The sequence below is a fragment of the Myodes glareolus genome, chromosome 2, assembly GCF_982192425.1.
Source record: "Myodes glareolus chromosome 2, mMyoGla1.1, whole genome shotgun sequence".
NCBI classification, from domain to species: Eukaryota; Metazoa; Chordata; class Mammalia; order Rodentia; family Cricetidae; genus Myodes; species Myodes glareolus.
The window spans coordinates 15,173,820-15,190,654 of record NC_142027.1 but is presented as its reverse complement, the minus strand read 5'-3'; the positions used below and the strand labels follow the sequence as shown (position 1 = coordinate 15,190,654).

At 36.9% G+C, this 16,835-nt stretch overlaps 1 pseudogene; it reads right to left on the bottom strand.

Moving 5' to 3' along the window:
• Window positions 1-15,763: 15,763 nt before the first annotated feature.
• Window positions 15,764-16,030, bottom strand: LOC125392967 (general transcription factor IIH subunit 5 pseudogene; annotated as a pseudogene).
• Window positions 16,031-16,835: the final 805 nt, after the last annotated feature.

Genomic DNA, 16,835 nt, shown 5'->3' with positions numbered 1-16,835 from the left:
ATCTACAATAGTATTGCTAGTGTTTTCAGATAGTTTGTCAAATTTATGAGTTAATTTTTGGTCTATTTATTCTGAGTCATGTTATTTCTTGTGGAATGTAATGAAATTTTATATCATTGAGGACTTATACTTTTTAAACAATAATGAGGAGAACATTTTGAGGCCATTAATATTCTAAAATACCATTTATAAATGCAAATACATACCACTAAACTATGTGATAAAGTAGTGATGGATACAAGATTGACATTAAACAGTCTTCAGCAAATATAATGATTTTTTTACTTTTTCCTAGATATTTATTTACTACCTAGAAAATTCAATTAAACTTATTCTTAAGTCCCCATCTAAAAAACTGGAAAAAATTAATTGGAATTTTCATAAAACTTGTATGGGTATAAGTGTTAATCAAGAGAATTATACCAAGTACTTGACTAGACAAGAAGGGGATTGAGGAGGAGGAAAAAGAGTGTAGAGAAGCAAGAGAGAGAGGAAAATGGGAAGAGAAAAGAAAGTGAGAAAGGAGGGTAAAATTACCGTGGCCTGCTTTTCTGCTAGAGTAAGAAAATGCCATAGAATAGGCAATTTATAAATGATATGTGTTTATTTGAATCCTGGCTCTGGAGCTGACAAGTGCAAAAGCATGACTCTGGCATCTAGGGAGGAAGTATGCCAAGAAAACATACATGGTATGGAAGGAGAAAAAATGGACTTGCTTTAGTTTTTCTAGCAAACCCAGTATCGTAACTCACCCTGTAACATGAGGGCCTGCTTGTTGGGATTTCTGTGCTGCCCAGTTCCCACAGCCGGTAAGTCTCAAAGAAACCACACAGAATTCTACATTAATCGTAAACTGATTGGCCAATTAGCTTAGACTTTGTATTAGCTCTTATAAATTATTTTAACCCATTATTCTGATCTATATTAGCCATGTTGCTCAGTACCTTTGTCAGTGGGGCAGGTCATATCCTGCTTCTTCAGTGTATGGACAGGACTGCAGAGAGAGCTTCCTTCTTCCTAGAATACCCCTGTTCTCATTGCCCTGCCTCTACTTCCTGTTTGGTTGTCCCACCTATACTTCCTGCCTGGCTACTGGCCAATCAGGGTTTATTTATTTAAAACATAATTGACAGAATACAGAATTGTTCCCCACCATCATCCCTCCCAACATAGCAGCAATTATCCATTTGTGAAGAGGTATTATGTCATATTCACCTCTTAAAATTCCACCACCAATACTTTTACAGCATCAATTAACTTTCAACATGACCTTCCTCTCTGTCCCCTTCCCTTTTCCTGTTTCCCACTTCCTCTTCTTTCCTCTCCCTCTTAGACTTTGGGTTAGAGAGTTTAAATTACAAGTGAATGCCTTACATAAAAGTGTATTAATATGTCCTCATCTCAATCACAAAACTCAAATTTTAATTTCCTTGAGAAAGTATCATAGCTAATAAAGACCATAAGTATTTTCCTGACTCAGATAAAAACACAACTATTAACTATGTCATTTCTGATGACATTCCAGAATTAAATTGACAAGAACAATTTAATCTAATTATAATTGAATTTAAAAAAACCCAATACTTCTTCAACCAACAAAGCAAAATCTAGGTTCTTTCTGTTTGCCATTTTACCTCTCCTAAAACCTCCTGTCAATTAAGAATTTTATTTTATTTAACAGACTTTTAAAGAAGTGAAAAATATAACTAGAGGGATTTTATAAGGCACACATTATTCTTATGGTAGACAAATAGTTGGTGGACGGGTAGCCAGACATAGTTGTAATCTGTAAGTAATATATATTATACTATTACACAGTAGGTTGTTTGTAAGAACTGACAATGTATTGTAGAGTTCAAAAAGACTAGAAAAAGGATTTTGGATATTTTTTTGCCAGAGAAAAATGATAAATGTTTGAGAAAATAAGTGTGCTTACACTGATTTAAAAGTTGGCATATATATGTAGATGTGTGCATCATATAGTACCCAATAATTATTTATTCTTTTTATGTCTCTACTTAAAGCATTTTAAAGACTATTTTTCAAATCCATTGTAGTTTGTAAAGCTTTTGATCCACTGGTAAAGAAAACAGAATTTCAAGACTCCTGTACATATCAAGATATTGCTCCCAGTATCCGATGTCAGAATAAACATTTCCAATCCAGAAAGAATGAATGGAAAGGAAGAAAAAGGACTAAAATGCAATGTTAAGCCATCAAGGCAAACATAGTAGCACTATGCCCAGCATCTGAGGCACATAGTGTTGTGATGTAGCTTCTTATTATCAGACTTTGGAAGTCATTTTCCTATGCCACAACCTTTTGTCACACATATGGCCTCTCTTGGAAAAGCTTTACTTGGTGCCTGCAGTTTTCCTCAGGAGATGTCTCATGTTTCTGGCATCTTCACCATCCTGGTACTTCCAGTGCACTTAGGCTTCCCTTAAAAAAATCTATGCATAGCCCACTAAAAAATTCTAGCATTGCTACACATTATTTCCTCCTAAGTCCCATAACACTTATGTTCTGCATACCTGCCAAAGGAGCATCACATAGATGCTGACATCTCCTTAATGGTGCTAATCTCTTTGACAGTTTCAGCTGTCTTGTCTGTATTTGCTTGTCTATCAAGTTAAGTGTGTTCACACATCTTTCTTTCCCTGGAAAAATGAGCTTTTAAAATCTTTTTGCTCTATGTTTGGGCTCTTGATTCTCATGAGGAGCTTGGCTAAAATCATTTGGCAGTTCACATTCCATAGCCCAAGAGCAGTGTCATCGAGGGAAGGGGTAGAATTCTAAGAGGTAAAGGATAGTGGAAGGATTTTAGCTCATTGAGGAAAGCTCTTAGAGACATAAGATTCCTAACCCTTCTCATTCTCTTGCTTTCCACTGGTAAGACTTCTGCCTGACTCTTCTGCCATGATGTGTCATTCTTCCACAAGATCCAAATCAATGGAGGCAACTGCCAAGGACTAGAATCTCTGTAACTGTGAGATTTATTTATCTAATCTATAATCTATCTGTCTATCTATCTATCTATCTATCTATCTATCTATCTATCTATCTATCTATCTATCTACCTACCTACCTATGTTTCTATCTATCTATGGTCTACCACCTATCTATGGAATCATCTATCTATTGTCTATCATGTATCATCTATTTATCTGTCATCTATCTATCCATCTATCTATGTATTCATCATCTATCTATCTATCTATCTATCTATCTATCTATCTATCTATCTATCTTCTTTATCCTCCTCCTCATCAATCTCTCTTCTTTACAAGTTGATTTTCTCAGCCATTTGTCATAGTGAGTGTACTTAGACTGACATTTCTCAAAAGTAAAAATGTTTAAACATTCAGTGCACTCCCCTAAAAATCAATCTCTAGTACTTGAAAACCTCCCCTGCTTTACATAACTCGTGTTCTGGACTTCTTTCATCAGATCCAAATGTCCTTCTTATTGGCTCTCTCACACCATTGCTGATTTCATACATCTGCTCTGCTAGGACCTCTGTTTGCCATGATCATTACAGGAGCATGCACATGGTTAGGATATCTGAGGATGATTGAATATGTTCCCTGAAGACAAGGCATGACTAAGAACTGTTCAGAGAAATAAGCCGTAGGAGGCTTTCTCTAGAGTGCTGCCCAGCAGAGTGGGCAGCTTTCCAAATACTCATGCTGGCCTAGATTTTATCTCTAGGGATTATTGTTTGCCCCTCTTAACTTACCAGAATGTCCTAGTAGCTACTATTTCTGCTAAGAATCAGAGAAGGTAAAATAAATTCAAGCAACTTAGAAGCTACCGTAATGAAAATATGAATACATGGGAAAACCATTCATCCCTAAACACATAACTTTAAAATTGTAAAGCATTTATGGCAAAGCTGACCATGCTGTCACTTAGAAAAGGAATGCCCAGTAAAGTTTAAGTCAGGTTGAAAATTATATTTCTTTACTTAGTAATCATAAGCTTATTTGATGATTTAAATTAATGAATCTGTGATAAACTTCACTTTGCATTGCACCTGGAACAGAGCATTATTAAGTTGAAAATAGATGTTTTACAGCACTGAACAGGAACATATTGTGATAAAGCTTAGAGCAGTGTTTTCTAATCCCCATACTGAACAGAGCACAGCTAGAAGCAATGGCAGACATCCTTCTTTATACACTTATATGACTCCAGTGAGACTAAGAGACTTTGTCAATACGTATTGTTTTTAACACACGCATGCTTGCTTCTGACCCTAAAAGTCAAAACTGTAACTTATACAGAATCTAATTTGTACGTAATGAGAGCTCTAGCTTGTGAAATCTTAAAAGCTGTCAGTATGTATTACGTTAATGTTTTCTAAATCTTGAGAAAATAGATTCTCATTTGTTTTTGACTCATTTGCTTTATCCATTATATTGGATATCTAAAGTTCCTCTGTTGAACATGCTAATGAGGAATATTTGGACCACAGGAGTTTGGTTTGACACAAAAGAAAACTATTATTTATGTAACTCAGATGTTAATAATTAGTATATTTTATGCATGGAAAATTCTCTCTCATATTCCTTGCTTAAGAACAATCTGAACTAATTAGATAAAATTGTCATAATAACCCAAAATGTGAAATAGAAAAGTTTTCACAAATCAAGCCAAAAATAAGCTGTTTTTAAATTCCATTCTTTCTCATTATATAAATTTTTTGCATTCAATTAAGTTAAATGAAAAGAAAGGAAAAATGAGATAGTGTTCTGCTTGACTAATCTTAAAGGCTGGCCACCTGAGCATAGCTGGGCTTAGAAGTTCTATTAGTATGTGTGCTTGATTGGATTCTCCTGACCCAAAGACCAACATAATTAACAGAATGTGAACCCTGCGTCAGTGTTTCTCTTCCAATTTTATAACCTTTAGTGGAAGAGTGAAACCTTTTAAACCTCCTCATATCTGGTTTTCAAAAATGAGTTACCATTTACATCAGGATGGAGACACTTACTGTTTCTGTTGTAATCACCTGAAGATGCTTCAGTGTGTCATCCATATATCAGACAAAGAGCATCCATTGGCGTAAGACAGCTTGGTAATAAAAGGCAGAAAACCATCAGGAGATACAGCACAAACTATTATCTCCTAATGATCTGTTGGTGGGCCTCAAATACTTTCTTTGTCCTTTGATCTTCCGTGGACTCCATCCTTAGTCTCCTGACTCATAAGACAGGAATCAACACATTTCTTAGGTTCTTCTCCTTGTCTTCTACCTTGTAGGACTTGTGATATGGTCGGGCATAGTGCTCACGCTTTCAAAGGCAGGAACTTGATTCTTCATGGAATCACTTTCTCCTCACTAGCTCACCTCTCCAAGTTCTCATTTTAGTCCTAGAATCTATCATTTTATTTTCTCAGTAGCCAAATAGTATTTCTCAGTTTTTGTCTTGTCATATTGGATTTAGTTCAGGAATAAGAAGAGTTTGGTAACTAGTTGCTTTCAACCTAAGGTTTTTCTTTTTGTTTTAATTCCCAGTCTCTGCTTAGAAATAGTAAACAATCCACAAATACATGTGGTGTTGTCTCTTGGCCTCCACATTCAAGGGCAAGCATATGTATGTATGTATATATATATATATATATGTATATATACATGTATATATGTGTGTGTGTGTTTGTGTATGTGTGTGTACATTTGCACACAGATGTGCACCTACAAACACAAAAGCATAAGCATACACAGGAACACTCACATCTCCACATACAGATAATGTGTATTTTCAGAATGAAACTTGCATAAAAGTCATATTAACTCCAAATGTGTCTACAAAATATAAACTTAAAACATTCATAAATGGGATGTCTATATGTAACATTAAGGTAACTTTTAAGACAGTTTTAAAAATTGACAGAAAAACATGCAAATAACTCATAAACCATGAAACTACACAAATGCAAATTGCTGTGTTTGCTTTATCTTGTGCTCTGTTTCTTTAATTTATATGCACAAAACAAGTCAGAATTCTTTTTGTTGGCTCCTCAATAACACCTAGTGTATTTATAAACAGTAGTTAATAGATTTCCACTATGGAAGTGGGCAGATGTTAGAAAAAATCATTTGAATCTTTCTCTCATTCTGAAACAATTTGTTCCAGTATGTATACCTTTGTGCTAAATTACAATGTAAGTGGTTAGGAAATAACAAAGAATGTTCCTGTATATCCATGTGTATAAAATCATATATGAGACAGAGGAATGGCATAGAATGAAAGTGCAGAACCAGAAGGGTGCATGACAATGTCATAACCTTCTGTCCATACTACTATGAAAGAATGCACCTCCCTGAACGCTAATGAAAGTGGAATGTGCCAGTGAGGGGAGAAGAGAGCTGAGATTGAAAACCGGTACCAGTGATACACATTGAATGAACTGATTTGATGATTTCAAGTGATGCTTTTGAAAAATTCTTGTTTTTTAATGGTCCATTAATAGTTTCTATTTGAGGCTTAGAAAAAAATAGCAGAAAAACAGGTTTGGAATTTTAAGGGGTGATGGTTCACATGCCAAGCAAAAGCATTTTGTTTTGTGGTCTTATTTGAAAACACATTTTTGTTTTGTTTTGCTTTGTTTTACAGAAATGTGGGCATATTATTAGCCAATATCCTTGGCATTATCATGTGTTTAAGTCTACTCAGCCATTTCTCACCTATATTTTTGTAATATTTTACTATATTCTTGTATTGCAGGATGGATTGAGTATCATATTGCTGAGAGCTTAATAATTTTGAGGTCATTTGTTTGTTTCTTCAGTGTCATTTTGAATATTTTTACCTTGTGGAATATTCTGCTCAATGTAGCACCATCATCCAATATTGACAATGGGAAATGTTCTGAAGGCCTGTGATGTAGAACTGTCTCAGATGTTCTTTCATAGCACAAACCTTTGGGATGTCTTTCCTCACAGGCTACCCAAAAAGTGGCTATGAGCATTATTTCACTTCAACAAAGTTGTACAAACTAGCAAAGTGAAAGATGTATGTATCAACCTTTATTTCATATACTCAATTATATAAGTTATCTGCTGTTCCCTCAGTTATACAAAAAGAAGAATTAATGAAGGTTACTATCAGATTCAAAGAGCTAGCAGCTTTTTAAAGCAGCCTTTGTTACAGTGTGATTTCAGGACAATAACATCACTTCTGGGTGCTCTTGAGATATGTTTCTTTGTCATCAGTTCTGGAATTCTACAACATGGCAAGAAGAGTGTTGAAATGTTTCTAAGATATTTTTGGTGAAACATAAAACTCGATAAAATGAAATAAATATCCATAAAAATATGAATAACACTAAGTATCAGAGTTAACTTATTAATTTGTAACGTATATATTTATAATATCTATCTATCTACTTATATCTATATCATCTATATCTTTATCTATATATATTGGTTTAATAAAATTCTAATTGACCAGTACCCGGGCAGGAAGTATAGGTGGAACAACCAGACTAGGAGAATTATGGGCAGAGGAAAGGGAGAAACACAGTCATAAGCCAGATGCAGAGGAAACAAGATAAGAATGCCTTACTGAGAACATGTACCAAGTCACATGGCTAAACATAGATAAAAAATATGGATTAATTTAAGTTTTAAGAGATAGTTAGTAATAAATCTGAACAATAGGCCAAACCATTTATAATTAACATAAGCCTTGTGTGTTTATTTATGGCTGAATGGCTGTGGGAACTGGCAGGATAGAAACTTCGGTCAACACACAAACATATATGAATCCAGACCAAATTATGTGTGAATTCCAGTCAGTTATGGAATGTGGAAACATATTTTTGTTTGGGGGTTTGCCACATTTGTAGTATATATGTAGTGAAGTAAATAATTTTTTCCAAGGAAAACAATATTTAATATAGAAACAAGTGATTTAATATCAAATTTACAAAGACTAGTTTTGCCCATTGAGTAAACATGATAGCTTGTGATTAGTTTCTCAATTCATTTTATGTATTAATTTTACTTAAGTTTTGCTGATTATTTTCTAGTATGATATGTTCTTCTAAGCCCATAGTGTTTCTTTTTCCACTACAGACTTTTATTGGTGTATTCTATAGAAAATATAGAGTCTTTTATGTATTTATTTGAAATTTTGAGCGTAAAACTTACCGTTAACTTTTACTCTCTGTTCAGCTGCTTTTAAAATCTTTGGTTTTAGGAATGGTTTCTAGCTGCTAAAATTTTATTTTACACTCAGAAATTCACTCTCATTTTATTGGTCCTTCATTTTAATATGAAGCGTTAAAGTGCTACCAATGAAGGTTTCTGCAATTTTGCTTATGGATAGGAAATGAAATGGTTTTAGTTAGTATTACTTCAAGGCACTTATGGATAGATGGGTATAGATATTGGTCTGTGACTTTTCTCTCAATCTTTACAACCTAAACAAAGACAAAAAGGAAAAGAGCTTAGGAAAACAGAAATGAAAAGATTTAAATCCATTTGAATGGCATTTTCACTTAGTCTGTAAGCCTGTGTATTTGTCTTTGCAATGTGTGTAGTCAACTTGATTGACAGATAGGAATAAAGGTCATCTTTATTTCGATGTAGTCACTAGATGACTGTTTAGTCCATTCCGTCCAAAGGGCAAGCTCAACATCTCTAATCATCTGTCTTCCACGAAGGAGGCAAGCATCTGACTTTCCCTACACTTAACATTTTGCTGCTCCTGGAAAGTAATGGGATGCAGCATAAACCTGATATGAAACTCTTACAAGAGAGAGATTTTACTTTTAAAATAAGTGTCTCTAGTGGAACTTCTTTATGCTAATTTCCTGGAGCTATTAAGAAGATGATACAAGTAGCAACATAAAACTGCAGCACTGGATGGCCACTTGGTTTTCCACTCAGATCATATCTTCTATTTCCACTTAAAGTATCTGAACCATCCAGGTTCAGTATATGAGTTACTTGTCTTTGAGTGTAATAGTCAAAAGTGATAATAATATAACCAAAGACTGGGAAGTGCATTATGCTAATATTTTAACCTGCAAAAAGTGTACATTCTCTTATTCTCTTGAAATGTACAGTCTCATAAAGATGAATATTTTTACATATTCATATTCAGCAAAGTTGATGAGATGACCATTGTACAGGCAGCTCTTAACACATTAACGCATTAAAGGAACAATGGCTTCTCTTCCAAACTCTAAGACAGTTGTTTTTTTCCCCTCTCCTTTTGGTATCCTATAACTGGTTTTGCTTCTTAAAACAGATATTTTTATACATCAACACCTGCATATTTATGCTCTTGTTAATCTATATTTAAATGACAGCCATCACTCTGAAATTAAAACCTTTTGAATTCTAAATTAAAATAAACATGATTAGTTGCATCAAGGAAGTTAGATAGCAAGAGTGCTCCAGGAACACTTCCCCACAGAGATTAGATGTGTCACTAAGTCTTCTACACAGTCTCTGAATAGAAAAGTGCTCTCCTCAGTTTTAATGAAGAAGATAACAGTTGTTGTAGGGGACACTCAAAAGAACAGACTAGAATAGGACTGCTGTCCTAAACCAGAAATCCAAAGCCCACAGAGCAGAAGACATTCATGGTGGTTATGTCAAGTGAGCTAGTGTCACCTTGCACCAGAGAAAATGTACTTTACAGGAGGAGGGTGAATTCTCTATCAGCTGATAAAGTTGAAGTTCATGGGGAAAAAAGAGACCATTCTAGACTTGATGCTAGAACACATAGCCAGTCACATCTACCACACAGGTTGGCTGGAAGATTTTATGTAGGAAGATTGAACAGGAATAAAAAAAAATTAAGTGTGTAGGAAGTCACAGCAATTTATATGCATGGGACGGAAGGTATTTTCTAGAATGATTAATTTGGAAGTAGGTGGGCAGTTGAGGCATAAGCTGTATAATGAAAGCTGAAGCAGCAATGAAGAATAATTAAGAGGTACTCAATGCAGAAATGACTACCGGATGTCTTTGCAGTAAAGTGATGGATTTATCTGGTTGCATAGGAACGGGCGGTTTTGATTGCTTTTCTATTGACGGAGCTATACTACAGCTAAGTTGAGGGAGAAATTAGTTGTAGAATTGATAGCTATGAAAATGAATTTTGTTTGAGAAAAAATTTAGCCCTTCCCAGTAGAAAACACAGGTCTAAGCATGATAATATATTGTCTTAAAGGACATTAGACAGTTTTGTGTCAATTTGAAATATCAGTTCAGTATTTTTATTCTATGCACACAATAAACATATGTATACATTCATATAATACATTATACATTCTGTTTTCTTCTTGTATTATCTTACCAGCTTAACAATTCTTCAGTTATCAATCATTTTGCATTGATACCTCTTCCATATTTGAATAAGAGTCATGTTTTATCTTTTTTCTTTTTTTAACCTTTAAACTAGCAGCTAGCTGGATTACTTAGAGTATAATTCTGAAGGTTAGAGACTAGGTAAACTATCATAAAGCTTAACAGTCTCTGATCAGAAGTGGCAGTCCTAGACTTGGCTAATCACTTAAGACATTAGGAAAACAAAACAACGACAGGACGTCTTGCTTCATTGCAGGGGAATTAACAGAAATCAGAGTCAGATGAAGTCACAGGCTTTAAGTCATTCTAGTGAAGGTATCTGTTCTCACCATGGCCTCTTTAGAAGGTGTGGTCTGAGATCTGTCATTTCCCACACTCATCCTCAACTCTGCTCTCTGTGGTTTTGGTAACTGCCCTCTTCGGCATCCCAGACATCTTCAATGGAAAACTGCGGAAGAGAGGAAGTTGTAAGTTCAAAACTGCATGCCCTTGTGAGCAGTGTGATGGAATCTTCTCTGTCCTACTCAAGATGTGACTCATTTCTGCCTGGTATGTCCATGTCGAGTAGACTATGTTTCCATGACGAGAGGCTTTCATAACAGCATGCCATTTACTACGTGATTAACTTTATTCTATTTCACTAGTTTTTCATTGTCTCTTATTGTGCCCATGGTATAAATTCAACTTTACCATGTACACATATGAGTAAGAAAATCATAGCATATAAGTAAGATTTTCTGCTTCTATGATTTTATTATCAGACTTAGAGTCACAACTTGTTTCTCAAGAAACCAGGTTCAGACATACATCCTTGATAAGCTAATTAAATGAGTCAAATTAATGGGGAAAGGTTAAAAAGATTTATTCAACATGTACACATTGGGGAAAAGGAAAAACGATCCAGTGATTTCTCAGTCTTTCTATCTAGGTCCTGACGTGAAGTTAAGGTTTAAATAGAATTCTAGCATTATCAATATCTACAGTCCCCAGTAAAGGTGTGGTCCTGTCCACTCACTGCCGTACCATCTCACAAGTTGTAAACCTTTTGGGGGTAGAGGGGTCTTCCTCTATGAATGATTGAGGGTTTAAAATTTTCCTTTTCTGAACCTGAGGTTCTTGGAGGAATCTCAGGGGTCTGTTGTTTCAATAATCTGAGAGCAAAAGTGAGAGACATGAGTGTCTCTTTAGACTATCCCCAGGCTGGTTAGTTTCAAGCATCCCCTGGGGTTGCGCAACACATGTTCTGTAGATCAGATGATGCCTGTATTTGACATGGTCCCCAAAGAGTTTTAAGTAATTTAATCCACGGAATAGTCTGTACTTCATGTTATGGTAGGAATGTGTCTGACCCAGATCTTAGCACTTTTTCTGTTATAATTTACAAACGGGGAAACAGCTATTGATTACCAAAGATGTCAGATGATCAAATTCAGAGAAAAAAACTGGCAAAAATTCTCAACATTTAAAAAAATTCTCAATTTACTTTTTGTCAACAAATAAACTTTCAAACTCTCAAATTAACTTTAAATCTATTGTGATAGTAGGAATATAAGCCACCTAAGTGTTCTTTAAAATGTGATGAAATTAGTTTAATATAGTATTATTTATTCATGTAAAACTATTTATATGAAGTTGGTTTATTAGCAAACACTCACTTTTGTTTACTTTGCTTAGCCTATTAACCTCCACTAACTGGAAAAAAAAAAGTACAAATCTGTGGGAGTCTCAGTTGGAGCCCAGGTATCTATATTTATAAATTCCTTCCACACAATTCTCTTTAGCAGCTGAGCTTTGTGCTTTTTAGCTTGGTTTACTTGGGGAACTCCTAGCAGTGGGAGCAAGGGTGTCCTTAACACTTCGGCTAGCTTTTGGAAACCTATTCCTCATCCTGGGTTATTTTGCCCAGCCTTTGTACAAGGGAGGTGTCTAGTTATACTGCAGCTTGACATGCCATGCTTTGTTGATAACCATGGGAGGTCTGCCCCTTTCTGAACAGAAACAGAGAGAGGCTTAGATTAGGGGAGAGGCGAACAGAGAGAAGAAGGGAATGGAGGAGAGGAGGGAGAGGGAAACTGGGATTGGGATGTAATATAAACAAATAAATTTAATTAATAAAAACACAGACCAAACAATAAACAGCAAAAAATATTCCAATGGATTATGACTCAATAATTTACTTAATGATTTAGTGTCTCTTGCCTACCACCGTATGTATCATTCTAGAGGTAATAGTGATTTGGATCCTTTTTTAATAGAGACATTTTTCAGAAAATTCTGCTTTTTCTAGTGACAGCTGAGTCACCAGAATGAACACACATGCTGGTTGTTTATATTTTAATTATTCAATAACCGTAAAGACACACCTTCATATTTAATGGTCCTTATAAACAGAATTGACTTGTATATGACATAGGAGCTTCTTCATATTCTTGTCCAAGTTCAGCTAATTTATTAAACATGTCAATAATATTGCATATGAGCCAGGCATCTTTTCATCATTTTATGTATATCAAGAAATTTAATCAAAACACATTAGAATATATTAAAGAAGGCAAGGTCAATAAATCTATCTTCATCAGAGTCCTTATTTTCCAAACCTGCTGAGTCACACCTGTTATGGATACAGTGTGAGAGGGACCCTGGTGGGTGAGAGACATGGGCGAGAGACAAATATGCTATGCAGGCAGAACTTGAGTGCAGATTTATAGAGAAGGGTAGAGGGAAGGAAAAAGAGAGACAGAGAGACAAAGAGAGGGAGAGAGAAAGGGGCAGGAGGCAGAGAGAAAGAGAGGCAAAGACCTGGTTGCCTCTTCAGAAGAACAGCGGGAAGAGAGGTGGATCTTTGCACCTGTGTACAGTCGGGGTATGGCTTGCCATGTCCAGAGTGGTGACACACTGTGACAGTTTCCTGAGGGGCAGGGCCAAGGTGTGCCTGAATACTAACATTCCTCCCTTCTTTTTTGTTGAGAAGGTCAGGAGTTGCACATGGCAGGTGGAAGGAATGAGGAGTCCAGTTCTCGAGACTGCTTCCCGCTGACCTAGGGGGCATCGACCATCTTTTGGGGGATCTGAGAAAGCTGGGGTGCTGCCAAGTCCTGGGGTAGCTGGTCGTTTCACTACACTATCCAGGCTCTGTGGAGCTAGCCAGTGTTTCTTAGACCTGGCAAGATGGTGGCAGAGCAGAGGACAAATTTAAGTTTAGAGAAAATTTTTCTTTCTTTAGGTCTTGGTGATTGAGGCGGGAGGGTGTCAGAACCAGGGAAAGGTGGAGAGGCTTAGGTTCTTAGGGTTTGGTAATTGAGGGATGGGTGTATTTGTCCTGTTTGAGGTGAATCCTCTGAGTAGACTCCCTGGAACTTACAAGAATTCTTTGACTTTGTGAAAGCATAAGTTTTAGACACATCGACATTCCCACTGTTTATAGTGTTGAAATTTACAGTGTAGAAATGGCATTATATGAATGCCAGAAATGTCTGTGACAGATGTTTTTGTACAACGAAAAGTGTCTTTGAGGGTTATAGTAAGGAAACCACTGGCGGGAATTCAAAATCTCGAGCTTGTGACTGTGATGGTAGTGGTATAGTATGGTGTCTAGCACCCTGTCAGAGTTGAATTAATAGCTTATTAGAACTCTATTGACTAATGGAAGACTATGGACTCTTGGAGTCCTAATATAACAGTAGCATAATGCGAGAGAGATCTGATAACTTGCATCTGTACACCTTAAAACATTTTCTTACACCCTGAAACATTCTTAGATCTTCTTATTTAGACCTTTTCTATCTTCACACAAGTGACCCTGAAAGTGTCTGTTCCTTCCCCATCATTATGGCATCACCTTAACACTCAGCAGAAGTTTCTTTTGTAAGTTCTTACTTTCTTGAGTCTGGTAGCAAGGTGAACTGTGTCTAGATTTAGCCTTGGTTCCTGCTGTTAAGTCGGCAAATCTATCAGTCATCAAACAGTATCCGAAATCTTGAGAAGGATAAACTTTGCCTGAGTTAATGCTTAAAAAATGACAGAGACTTACTTTATTTTTGTCTAGACAGCCACCCCAGGGTCTTCCATGGTTGTTGAGGGCTGGTCTTAGGGAAACATCCTCATTTTGGTGGCTGAGATAGGCCTGCAAGGCCCCAGAAGATTCTGTGGATTAGGAATTTGTAGGAAGACCAGCTTACCTTGCCCAAGGCAATTTGAGACAGTTGATTCCTTTGTGTCTGCTGTCCACCGTCTGAAGAGAATTTTCAGCAGTTGAGATAAAAGGCAGGTTTGGGCAGTGGCTAGCTCTTTGATATGGGGTTCCCCTCTGTATGCTGTGAATATGTTTTATTACCATTGGTTAACAAAGAAACTGCTATGGCCTATGACAGGGCAGAATACATCAAGTCAGGAAATCCAAGCAGAGATAGAGGAGAAAGAAGGTGGATACAGGAAGACACCATATAGCTGCCAAAGAAGAAAGATGCCAGAACATTACCTGGTAAGCCACAGACTTGTGGCAATACGCAGATTAACAGAAATGGGTTAATTTAAGATATAAGGACTAGCTAGGTATAAGTCTAAACTGTTGGCAAATTAGTGTTGTAATTAATATAGTTTCTGTGATTATTTGGGTCTGGGTGGCCAGAAAATAAAGGCGCAGTCTCTGCTTACAGTGTTTTCACTTGGGAAACAAGTTACAGATGGAAGTTCACCTGTTCCCATTCATCTTCTTGGGAGGAAGTGGGGGCTGCTGCCAGGAGCAACCTGTCTCTCTGTTACAAAATGTCTTTTTAATTAAATATTTAAATACCATATTCCCCAGACCTCTGAACATTTGAGGGCTGTCTATTGTGTAAATGTGAGCTTTGACTACAGTATAGGATCTGCCTGCAGAGCTGGATCCAAGCTGAGAGGTTGTGGAGGAATGTTTTGCCTAGAGTCTTCAAACTTGAGTGTAAATGGTTTTAACTTAAAACCTATTTCTTTTTTTTAACCAAACCCCACAATTTTATTGATGTATTTAATTGGTGTTTTAAAAAAGTTAGAAAAATCACTTATGATTCTATCTGGTTATGTTTGCTTGTCTCTGTGGGAAGGAGGCACATGCGGAGGTCAGTTAACAAGCTTAGAGGTCTTCCCTCCCCTGGGATCAAATTCAGGCTGTCAGTCTTGGTGGCAAGGACCTTTACCAACAGAGCCATAGCACCAACATGATTATGATTAGTTTAATAAAGAATAATAAAAGCCAAAATTGCTGCCAATTGTTAGTTTTTCTCTAAAGATTTTCTTAAGGGTTCAACAAATTCATTTAGGGGCTTTTGTCTGAATAAAGGATCCTGCAGCCTTTCTCACAAAACGCTATAAAAAGTCTAAGTGTTGTATGAGACACTAAATAGGCCTCTCTTCCATGTCTGTGATTTGTAATTTCTGAGCACTCAACACCTAGCATTTTCACTTCTGGGTAAGAGAAAAGGCATTCTGGTCCATCTGCTCCCCTACTCGTTCTTGGAGGACATTAACCAGTTCTGCAGTGACAAAGACATGTGTGTCATCAATGTCTTGAATGATGAACTTCTTCTCCAAGGCATTAGACTCATCCAAGTACAGCAAGAACTGCTTCATGGCGGGATCGCATTCTATGAACACTTCTTTCAAAACGTTGGCCATCTTTTCCCAGGCAGACGGTACAGATGACCTCAAGGATGTTCTCCAAGCGGCTCAGAGGTTGCAGACTTTCTCCGCCCACACGTACAGGAACTTAAAACATATTTAACAGTAAGTACATGTAGACATATGCACAGCTGAACTTAAGTTGCATACACAGAAACATACACTCAGAGTTAAACCTAGCTTACATTCACACATAAATGAAAAATGTTGTAAAACGGCTCGATGGAGACATTGGCGGCTACAGGGGATCATGCAGCTGGTGAGAACCCGAGGCCTCACAGAGAGCAGGAGACAAATATGCCTTGCAGGCAGAGCTTAATTGAGGAGTTTATTGAGAGAAGAGTGAAGGGGAGGGAAGAGGGAAAGGGAAATGTAGAGAGGAAGAGGAAAAGGAAGAGGAAGAAGAGGTAAGAATGAGCCTCTTCTGAAGAGCAGCGAAAAGCAGCAGGAAGGGAGTGGGAATGGGAGGAACTTGTCTCTTAAGGGGACCTTTGCACCTGCATACATATGTAGTGATGTAGCAACCATAGGACCCTGGACTGGTCAGAGTACTGCCAGGGAACATCCTGCCAGATGACAGGGGTCAGCATAATGCCTGAATCCTAACAACACCCAAACAGGAATTCCAGCCAGATTTTCCATTTTTTGACTGAACTCTCCATCTGCTTTGGGTGTACTGCAAGGACACCCCAGTGCTCCTACCTACCCCACCCCAACTCCAGTCCTTTTCTAGGTTATGATCACTAGATGCTCATTGTGAGCAGTGACCTTTCACCTTCACAGTCTCATATAAAAATTTCAGGGGCTCTGTGATGAATACTTAAAGCAGTATTTTCTATAAGAGGAAAATAGG